The sequence below is a fragment of the Xiphophorus hellerii genome, chromosome 10 (assembly GCF_003331165.1).
Source record: "Xiphophorus hellerii strain 12219 chromosome 10, Xiphophorus_hellerii-4.1, whole genome shotgun sequence".
In the NCBI taxonomy this organism is placed as follows: Eukaryota; Metazoa; Chordata; class Actinopteri; order Cyprinodontiformes; family Poeciliidae; genus Xiphophorus; species Xiphophorus hellerii.
This window is the reverse complement of record NC_045681.1, coordinates 19,780,670-19,792,091: the sequence shown is the minus strand read 5'-3', so window position 1 is coordinate 19,792,091 and position 11,422 is coordinate 19,780,670. Positions and strand designations below refer to the sequence as shown.

General features: G+C 39.5%; 1 long non-coding RNA gene across 1 annotated transcript; it reads left to right on the top strand.

Moving 5' to 3' along the window:
* The first annotated feature begins 6,435 nt into the window (after nucleotides 1-6,435).
* LOC116726978 (uncharacterized) lies at nucleotides 6,436-10,366 on the top strand. Its single transcript, XR_004340735.1, has 2 exons — nucleotides 6,436-6,648; nucleotides 10,266-10,366. It is a non-coding gene; the product is annotated as an uncharacterized LOC116726978 (long non-coding RNA).
* The last annotated feature ends 1,056 nt before the right edge of the window (nucleotides 10,367-11,422 follow it).

Genomic DNA, 11,422 nt, shown 5'->3' with positions numbered 1-11,422 from the left:
CAATGGTCCAGTCAAAGTCTGGACTTAAATCCACCAAAGAATCTGTTGCTTGATTTGGACATCGATGTTCGCAGATACTATTCATCCAGTCTGAGATTAAACTGTTTAATCTCAGTCTGGATATTAAACAGTTTGACCATTCACTGTAAAACATTTGAGCCACATTTAATTGTGTCTACTATCTTCTTTAAGTCAAATTTAGAGAGTTTTAGATTTTTGGACCTAAATGTGTGAGTTTTTGAAAGACAAACTTACAGCATTAAGTTGTTAACTTTTTATTAATTTTGTCAAACCTCCAAAAGTTGAATAAACTATAGTTTTTAGGTTAGCACTTAAAAATACTGACAGATGAAAAAGACAGGAGTGGGAACTATTTCCCAGATCGCTTAGTGGCATGTTTTTGTATCCTGTATTGCACCATGAGTGAGATGGAAGTGCGTTACATTGATTTAACTTTTGAGCGTTTCTTAGACAAATGGTTTTTCAAAACTTAACAGTAATGTCCTGTTCACACAAATTATTTTTGAGCAACATTCATTATCAGATCATGGATTTTGTTTATACAGTTTGCAACAAGAATTTCAATTTTTCAAAAGTGAAATAAATAGTTATAACTTGATAGCGTGGGTGAAAATAACAGAGAAATATGTGCTTTTTAGCGAGATCAGGGCAGTTTTTCCTTGCATATGAAATAATTATTTGGTTTAAATTGCTGCGTTAAGTGGAAAAATCAACATTCAAGATTAATGAACTTAAAACACAATGTTTAGATAACTAATCTCTTGTTGTTAAATCAACTTCATGAACTTTAATTTCTGAGTTAAAATCAAAACAATTTTCTTGTTGACTTGAATTGCATTTTTATGGCAGCAGGTGAACTTTCACTTTCACGTTCAACCACTTTCAAATATTTTACAGTGTTGTTGAATGGTCAAACTGATAAGGACATGCCCCAAAAGACTGGCATGTTGTCATTGCACCGAAAGCAAATTTCGCAATATTACAATTCATTCTTATATATTCATTCATGTTCTTCTATCACATAAAATCCCATCAAACTACATTGACATTTGCGATTGTAATGTGACAGAGTGAAAAACTTCATGGGGTGTAAATACATTTACATGTCTTTAATATGTTGTGTCTACCTAAAGGGTTCATAATCATATATTGTAAGGCTAGAAAGATGTTTCCAGAAGAGATAATACAAATATTCACGTTAAAATAATCATAACTTGTCACCTTCCTCTTTTAAACTCACCTCACCGTCGCCATTTCCTGTTAAAAGGATCCTGTCACGGCTCAGTTGCTCCCAACAAACTGTACATACAGGAGAATAAATTCTTCTGGGCCACACAAAGCAGCTAAACCTTTCACACAAACTCTATCGTACCAATCCGCTTTGATTTTGATGAGGCATTCTGTAGATCCAAACAACCCCTGCTCTTTGTGCGACGTAGTAGAAACAACTGCTTCTGGGTAATGTTTAAACAAAGGAGGAATGTCATGATAAGGTACGCACGCAGCAGCCGGACAACACGTCTCTGATGGCAACATGGTCGTTCCCTTACGTATTAAAATTAGAACACATGACATTCAGTTGCTCTAATATTATCATTATTTAAAAACTTATTTTTACATGCTGCTATATGACAAATCAAGAGTTTACATCGTTGAAACATACACATTTATTGCAATTACTTATAGGAGAATCGCCACGTGTGACCGGCATCTTTGTTACCTCTATCTATGCAAAAATGTGATAGGTTAAACAATTAACAGCTCAGGTTTTCCTTTTTTTGTGGCACAATTTGTGCAAAAAAAATAAAAACACCCTTAAAAAGCCAGCAGAGGGCGCTCCATCTTTTTCATGTATACAAAAATTGGCTCCCTTTGACATTAACTTCCAATTTATGCTAAAATTCAACCTTTCTATATTTCTCACAGTCAGAGTACAATGAATGAATGTCGACTGGGCACAAAAGAACTGCACTTGTACCACATCGGTATCTGTTTAACTGGAGCACAAAGAAGCTTTTATTGAGTCTTTTCATGCCCAACCACTACCACACATTGCTTTACTGTCCTGCTCTGTAATGCTTTTTCATGAGGCGTGCCACTCTGCGGATCTGTGTGGATTCTGACGTCTCCCCGTCCAGGGATGCTGATGCAGTTTGTCGCTCAGAACTGGAAACGTCCCAAACCTAAGTCTCATCGTTCCTCTGGTCCCCATATTAACGCCCACTTGATCAGTCCAAGCAAATCAGTGACACTCAAAAAATATATCCCCCTCTTCTGTAGCCTTGATTCAAGAGCTTCCGTCATGGTGGTGGTGTAACAGACCAAAAGGGTACAGGGTGTGATAGGCTTTGGATTCTGCAGACAAGTCCCGCTTTCTTTCACCAGATCAGATGGATTCCAAAGGCTGAACTCTAGAGCCCTGGTATTTTGGTTTGCCGCAGCAGCAGCAGTGAAAGCAGGAGAGCAGCATCAAGAAAAGGACTGTGGCTGCAATGACAAACAGGAGGCAGAGAGCACAAATCAGGCTGGCACAAGTCATTGGAGAAACTCAAATTTAAAGCTGTCGGCATGTCTGTTTTATGCAAAGATTGGATAAGACATGGATCAGTCAGTCAGTCAAGTTTATTTGTGTAGTACATTTCAGGAGTAGTGGAGTTCATAGTGCTTTACATCATGAAAACATAAAAACATCATGCAGTCAACAATTGTGATAACCAGTAGCAGACATTGTATTTTGTCAAGTGCCAAGTCATCAATGTACATCAAATGTATTGGTCAATGCTCCATCTATTATGGTTCAAAAGCAACTCTAAACATGTCGTGGTTTTAGCTTTTAATCCTGGAAATGTTCTTCAGGTGGTAGAAGGCTGAATTTGTAATTGTCTCTATGTGGATTTGAAGGTTCAGGTCCATGACTCCACCCAAATGTCTGGTCTGGTCACTAGTTCCTAGCTGTAGTAATTGAAGCAGTGTGTTGACTCTAGATTGTTCCTCTTTAGGTCCAAAGATTATAACTTCAGTTTTGTGGGCATGTGGGCAACCCGGACCTATGTGGTAAAGGAATTGCCCCTAAACCTAACACCTGGCTGTGCCACCCTGAAGATAGACAGATTGTGATATACTTACATTAATCAAAGTGTTGTGCTAAGAAGTATAACCTGTCGCACAGATGACAGACATAACTTACCAATAAAGAGTATGAGGATGGAAAAGGCTCCACTTTCCAGCGGAGCTGCTTGTGGAAGACCCTGGAGCTTGGACCACACCCGTTGCAGGATGCTTGCAAACTCCTGTTTGGCCTCCATGATAGCCTCTGGATCCAGGCGGCGTCGGTCAAAACAGAAATAGCTTGGCTTAAGGGTTCAAAGAAGACGGCCTCTGTAGAAAGTTTAACTCCTAAAAAAAGAAGACAGGATGATGTTGAGGATAAATGTTTCACTGAGGAAACACCCTGGAGTTACCAATCCTGCTTTGGAAGATCATGGGCCCCGGATCTCTAAATACCTCGAGTTCCCTCTCATTATATACACCCCCCTCTGCTAACTCACTTCCTTTACAAGTGGGAGTAGGCTCACAAGATCCACATGTTCACACAGCAACTTACAGTAGGTCCTCACTTGTTACACATACAGCAGAGGCTGGATGTTCAGTTCAGCTATAAACAGACCTAACTATTCCAGGCCTGGCATTTCACGTGTGAGGCCTCTCATCATCACTGCAGCAGCTGCGTGTGGGTTAGACCTCACCGTCTGATACGAGACAGGCTGCATGGGAGATTAGAGCACAGAGCTGTGAAATCGTAACAGAACAGGACGCTGGAGACAGGCGTCACCACGGACAGATTCTGAATGGGCAAGTGTGTGCGGTGATCAATGATGACATTACGGTATTTATAGGATTCACCAGATTTCAAAGTTGGCATGTCTCCAATTAGTGAGCAGAACGTTAGATACTGGAAAATATGGCAATATTGGACTGTTCTTCACATAGAGAGCACAATTTAAACACGTTGATTGTCTGTTTATGTATTTGTACGCTTTTATCCCATACGTTCGCTTTAAAAGCGGGAGTTCTGATGGTTTGCTTTTTTGGACTGAACCAACAATCCACTGGTTGCAGGGCGAACTCCTTCAGCTGTCACCACCTTCACCACCAATGACACTGTCAGGCACAGCGGTGGAAGAGTGATGATCAGGGCTTGTTTTGCAGCCAGAAAACCAGGTCAATAGAAGCTTTGGCAATAACTGGGTCACACAACATCAGAATGAGTGCAAACACGGTGGCTGCAAATCTACTAAAAAAAGAAAGAAAAGTATATAGAAGAAAGATAAGTAATGCTTTGTCATGTACTTTTTTTACCCCTAAAAAGGCAAAAAATAAATAAATAAAGCAACTTAGTTTTTGTGTTTCTGTACTGACTAAATTCAGAGTCATCAGCTTTGGAGTATAGTTGGGCTATATTTATTTTTTTGTCAATTTCAGAAAGTGAAATATAATTATTTATTAATCTTCCGTCATATTTCTTATTTTTTAATTAAGTTATAGGTAAATGAATTTAAAAAATGTATTCAGCCAACGCTACCAGTAGCAAACATTTAACTTTCTTCGCGGTTTTGTTTTTCTGCTGCTCCAAACAAGTAGCTACCTACTGCTCTACCGTTAATACGTATAAAGGAAAAACTTTAACGCTAATTCAAGAGGCCCACGTCACCTTTTATATCACAAATTCATGTCGTTTACTTAAAAAGTAGGAAAAATAGTCACTGTACCCGAAAATCCATGCGCAGCACTTGCGTTGCTATGGAAACAGTTCCTTAAGCGACGACGCACCTTATTTCAGCGCAAACAGCGGAGTGCTCAAAAATATTCACACTCTCACTCACCGCACTTTTATTTTTGATGATTTAAAGTAAAAGTGTTTCGTGTTTCTTCTTTATACGCCGGAACAAAAGCTTTTCGGACACAACCAGCTAGGAACCTTGGAAACCTGGAGAAAGGGAGCGGCTGAACACTCGAGGAAAAGAGAGGACAACACAAACCGCGCAAATATTTTTGATTGTATATATATATATATTTATTTATTTTTTTGCTTAAAATTTTATTTGACATTGTTTTCAGCAAGCTATTGAACAGTTGTTCATTGGCATTTCTTCTAAATCGCGTCACATTGAACTTTTGTCGCGCGTACTCACGCCCACAAATTGCAGCGTATCTTATGGAGCTTTTTACGTGCTTAAATTAGTGCAAGTGGACACAAAATTTGAACCGTTTTTGCCTGCCGAACAGTTTAGTGGAAAACTAGTGCTGCACAACATCCTCATCGTATCTCCATGATGGAAATTGGTGGTGGTAGCATCATGCTGTGGGGATACTCCTCCCCGGAAGTGGAAAGAAAAAAATTCTTTGTTTTTAACAGTTTTTTAAAAATTTTTATCTGTACGTTGTAAGATTGGAGGCAGAGCATCAGCAAACATGTCATGCCACTAATGTTCAGTTTGATTTAGACCTGGACTTTGACTGGACCATTCTACAACAATGCATTTTGATCCATGAAAACGCAGCCAAGTGCTGCCGCCACCGTTTTTCACCACAAGCACAATGTGATAATGTGCAGCATTTTTCAGGTGCCGTACAAAGTTCTAATTCTCCCTCTCCTTTTGCTACTTTAGTCACATGAATCCCAACAAAGTGTGTTGAATTGGACATGCGTTCTAACAAATGCAAATTTTAAAATATATAGTAGACAAACAAAATATGCTTTATCTAGGCTTGTCTCACTGATGTGCAATGCTTTCATGCTTTTTGTCACCGCAGGAAGTGACACCAGACTTTCATATCAGATGTTAGATTTCTTTTTTTCTTTTTTTTTACTTTAACCACAGTGCCTCTTTCATAATGGCCTGGTTTAGGACTGCTGGCAAGCCAGTCTGCACACTAAGAATGTTTTTAACGGCTGTGTGACTTCAACCTTTAACTCTGTCCAACTAGTTTGCAGCATTTCCCTAAATAACGGATAACTAGAATAGAATGTACTTTATTGATCCCCAAGGGGAAATTGCTTTCTATCTTTCACCACGTTTCTGCGCTTACATTCATCTACGCTGAGAGTAGATGTTGTTGTGGATCTTTTCAGAAGGCTCTCCAGCTGATTGAGCTCTCCGCCACCTGTCAGAGGGAGGCTGAAGAACGCACAACCTTCGTTGTCCCTCCTCTTCTCCCCCCCATGTTACGTTTCACGAGCAGCAGAGACCCAAAACATCACCTTCTTTGGAGCGACTGCTCCACATGTTACTCCCAACAGCTAACTCCACCCGTATAACGAATCCCCATGTTCTTCTGGGGGGGCGCGTGAGCATGTGTGTGGAAATAGTTCTGGGCAGTTTCAAGTTGACACAAGAGAGAAAGAGAGAAAATGAAGAAGGAAAACTTTTCTCACCTGTGTTGTGAACGTCTCCAAAGCTGAGACAGGATCCCTTTTTTTTTTTTTTTTTAAAGGAGAAGTAAACTCATCACACCTTCCAACCTGTCAGTTTCGTCGTCGTCGTCTTTTTTGTTATTTCAGAAGATTGTTGTTGCTGGTCTGGAGCCCCTCATCTGTTTGCCTGCCTCAGCTCTGGACGTTTGGAGGTAATGTGACTCTTTCAGAGGACCAGGAGTTGTTTGCTCCTCCCGCAGCAGCTCACCACGTTTACTTTCTCCTCCTCTCTTCAGAGTTTTTTTGTGTAACTCCTCCTTTTTTTTTTTTTTCTTTGTTGCCCCTCCAGACTCCTCTCCCGCTCTGGTGTTTATGTCGTCTCTCACTCACTCCTCCTCACCCTCTGTCAGTGTGTACATCTAAACTCTCATTCACAGTTTTTCTCCCCCCCCCCCCCGTCTGTCTCCAAAGACCAGCTGTGGCGAGGGCCCCATTTTTTTTATTTTTTGTCTTCAGTTGCTGTAGAGACGGGATCCTGGTAAAAGGAACAGGCCTCGCTGTGTGTGTGTGTGTGTGTGGGTGTGTATGTGTGTGTGTGTTCCATCTGGTGTCACGCCAGCTGACTCCCACATTTCTTGGCCTTAACATTTGCATGTTGATTCACCCGGGCTTCCTGTGTCGTTCAGCAGAACTGTTGACGACTGGAGTCATTCTGCATGTTGCTGCTGCAGTATGGAACTTTTATTTTTTTTTAAATATGTTTTTTTTCTGTGTTTGTGAAAATTATCATTATGTTGTGACAGTATAACATAAGATAAGACTGTGAAAAAATTGCGTTCCTCTGCCTTCTCTCAGTGCTCCCAGTATAAACTGCAGCTTTTACGCTGAACATTTGTCATTTTTGGGAAAAATTACAAAAAATGTGCAAAAATGCTACCTTGGATCACACACAATACACTGTAAAAAATTTTTTTAAAAGATTGCAAAATGGCACTATTTTTCTCCCGAGGAAGAATAGCTGATACTCTATCGCCACCTATCCTCTATCTGTGCATGCCCCTGATTGTGATGGAGGTTTAGCTAATAGCATTGGGACAAAAAAAGAATATCCTAGTCAAAGTCCAGACCTAAATCCAATTGAGAAACTGTGATAAGACTTTTAAAAAAATGTCTTTCCTGCAAATATAAATGAGCTTCTGTCATTTGTGCAAAAGAAGCCACTGAGGTAAAGAGCGGATACAATATTTGCATGCCACACTGTTCAGATTTTTATTGGTAAGAACAGTTGAGAGCATTTTGTTTTCCTCCTACGTCACAATGTGTTGGCCTATCACATAAAATATTAATAAAATACATAATGTAATGTGACAAAACGTGAAAAGTTTAACAGGAGTCAGAATACAAAAAAACAACTTGACTCTTTTTTTTTTTTTTTTCTTGATGCTGCTTCGCTGTTGTTTATTTTGTAAAACGTCAGCTCCGGTCTGTTTCGACAAAAAACCGGCCGGCGTCTCTGATGAGAATCAGTTGAGTGGGTGTGTGGAAAATGATTCAAACATTCCTGGCTAAATTGATTCATCCACAAATAGCTATTACTCATTTCCCATGGCGTTGTTATCGGGACAAAGCAAAGGAAGTGTGCTAACGTCGAATACTTGTGAGAAGTGAGAGAATGCGCTCGGAAATGCGATTACAGAATACAGCAAAGGCACAAATGGAGCAACATGTTTTGTTTCCACTTCAAAAACTAGAATGACCCCTGGGCGTGCCGTGGTGGCGTAGCGGTTAGCGCGACCCGTATTTGGAGGCCTTGAGTCCTCGACGTGGCCGTCGCGGGTTCGACTCCCGGACCCGACGATATTTGCCGCATGTCTTCCCCCCTCTCCTTCCCCGTTTCCTGTCAGCCTACTGTCGTATAAGGGACACTAGAGCCCACAAAAGACCCCCTGGAGGGGTAAAAAAACAAAACAAAAACAAAAAACTAGAATGACCCTGAAGTGGCTGAAGTATTCCAGAGGCTGGGTTCATAAGGATGTTTGCTTCAATCCAGAACTGTTAGGTAATCAGTAGTGAAACCCCCCCCCCAAAAAACATCAATCTCAAAATCTTTAGGAATTTCCCAGCTAAAAACACAAACCACCAAAGCGCCTATAAAGTCATCTCTGATCCCTCAGAAAGCTCAGCGTCAAGAATGATTATCAATCACCACTGATTGATAATCCATGCCTGATGGAGTCGCATGGACCAAAGATCACTTTGCGAAACCTTTGGCAAACACAGCGAAGCAGAGTTAAATTCACAAACAGCAACTTGCTTCGTAGAGGCGTCACCTTCTGATGGTTTTGGAGGTAACTGGGATGAATTCAGGCACAATATAATAAATAAAAGCTGAATCAATGAGTTTTTATTCAAACTTAGTGATGCCGTGAGCTCTGATGCTTTAAGTCATGTTCATCCATTTTCTCATTTTTCTGATTTTACAAGTCGACCACCGATTAGCTTTGTTTTGGTAAATTTACAGCATTACCATTAAGTAGGCAAAATAAAACACTATTTTACGAACCAATAATTTACCCCCCACCCCCAAAAAAAGAAAAAAAGGAACAGGCTGAACCCAAATTTTAAAAAAACAACTTTAAAATGGCAACCAGAACCAGAGTCAGCAGCAGAGTGGATGGAAGTGACAGCAAGGGGAAACGTAACGCAGAGTGAAATGTATAGTTATTTCCTCCAACACCGATGGGTTCTGCGTGATCGCTCCCTCCTTGGTGGGTGGAGTTCTGCTTGTGCGTGTTAAAGTTCAGTCGCAAGTCAAAATATTGTTCATAAAAACCCTTGGAGGAAAACTACATTGATTCCTGTCACATTTTCACGAGTAAAAATCTGAAAGGTGTGGCGCGTGTTCAACCTCCCTGAGTCGATGCTTTATAAAAAAAAAAAAATTAAAAAAAAATGTATTTGCTGTGATTATAGCTGCAGTGATTTTAAGATACGGCTCATATGTGCCACAGATTCTCAGTTGAATGTAGGCGCGCGGACTTTGGCTAGGCCACTGTGACTCTTGATCAAGCTCAAATCTAAATCACTGCGACGTACAGTAGCTCAGGCTGTATGTTTAGCTGCGTTGACAGACTGAATTATTTTGTACAACCTGGTAGACTTTCGCTATTTAGCTCCGTTCACATAGCATAGTGCTGCCACTACCATTTTTCTCTGTGGGAATAATCTGTTGTGTTGGGCATGCGGTCTTCAAAGGGGAATTGTTCGCACTGGACTTTATTTGCGGGTATTAGAGTAAAACGGGCTGAATAAAATGCACCTTTCAGATTTTGATTTGTGGTTGTAGTGTGAAAAACGTGAACAAATTCAAGCGCAGGACAACCTCTAAAAGGCTTTTTAAAAATTTTTGTGCCACACATACATCTGTTTGTGGGTCACAGCTGTATGCAACAGGCAGGTGATGAAATAAAAACACTTTCTGATTTCACTTTAGGAATTTAAGATGGTAATCATTTCCTCTTTTTGGTAAAACAAAGCTGTGTGGAATTCTGAACAGATGACCATTTTAGAAACTTTTCTATCGTCTTCTTTATCGGTCAAACCTCCCCTGTCTGATGTAACCGGAGGTGGTGACTGCTCGTGCAGCCAAGCGATTATCTGCGACAGAATGGCTTGCAAACAGCCAAAGTCCTGAAAAGAAGACAACAAAGTTGACAAAGTAACAAATTGCTCATTTGTAAAATGGAGAAATCTGTGGATTCACTGATTGGCAATAAATTAATCCCTCATTTACATGGTTTATACCTTTCGCTTTTATTGTGATTTGCAGGCGCAGGACACTGGAAACCACCACGGAGGCGCAGGATGGTACGGAAGAGGATTGGGCCACCAAAAATAATTCAATAAAATTTTGACTTTAGTCAGAATTCTAATTCTGTGTCTGTGTGTATCAAGATACATATAAACATCCAAACATTATTGTGTGTGAAATATGTTGTTAGTATATGTTTTTTTCCTTGCTATTGGATTTGTAAACCTGCACTTTATCCACACTGAAAGCCTGTCTATATGCACTTGGTAGATTTGAGTTTGATGACTGTATTTGGCTAATTGTGCATAAGAAATTCAAACATTTTTGATTCTGAGATTTTTTAATATATTTTTTTAAAGGTCAAAATTCTGAGATTAAAGTCAGAATTTAACATTTTGTAATTTGTATTTATTTTTTATTTATTTATTTATTTATTTATTTATTTATTTATTAAAACAGGTCTCTCTTGTAAATGAGATCTTGGTAAAAAATTTGAGAAAAAAAAAAATCTGATTCTTTGGTTTTTGTTGTTGTTCAGTGGCCCTAATCGTCTTCCGTAGAAAGAAGACCTATTGAGATAAACAGGAAATGCAAGTTGTGTTGTTCTAAACTGCCCGACAATCTGAATCAGGAAGTCGCCCTCTAGTGGTATAATATGTAAACACTTTAGACCAGACCATAATCTGACAAGCATAATCAATTAAACAATAATTAATATTAAAAATAATTATTTGGAGGAGATGTAAAACCACTTTCCCCCCTAAAGGTAGATATAGAAGTCAAAATATGTAAGCAATGAGTTCAAAACTACAGGTATACTCATTTTTCTGCTTTTATTCAGTTTTATCAAAGTTAGCAAGAAAGCTGCAGTGGAGTTAGCTCAGTTAGCAGAAAATTAGCATCTAGCAATGAGGAACTTGGACTACTTTCGCATTGAGGAGTGTAAAAATAAATTTCTATTTATTTCTTAGTAAAACTCCTAGCACCAGTAAAGCATAAAAAGGCATTAAAATCATGTGCAATTAATCCGTTGTACTGAGGTTGGCCACACTTTTAAGTGAAGGCAACTAATTATTTTTGTAAATGCTTGCTGGGTCACCAGATATCAGCCTGCCTCCTCCACCACATAAACAAAAATCAAACAAAATCGATCGAAATGACTTATGCTACGTTGA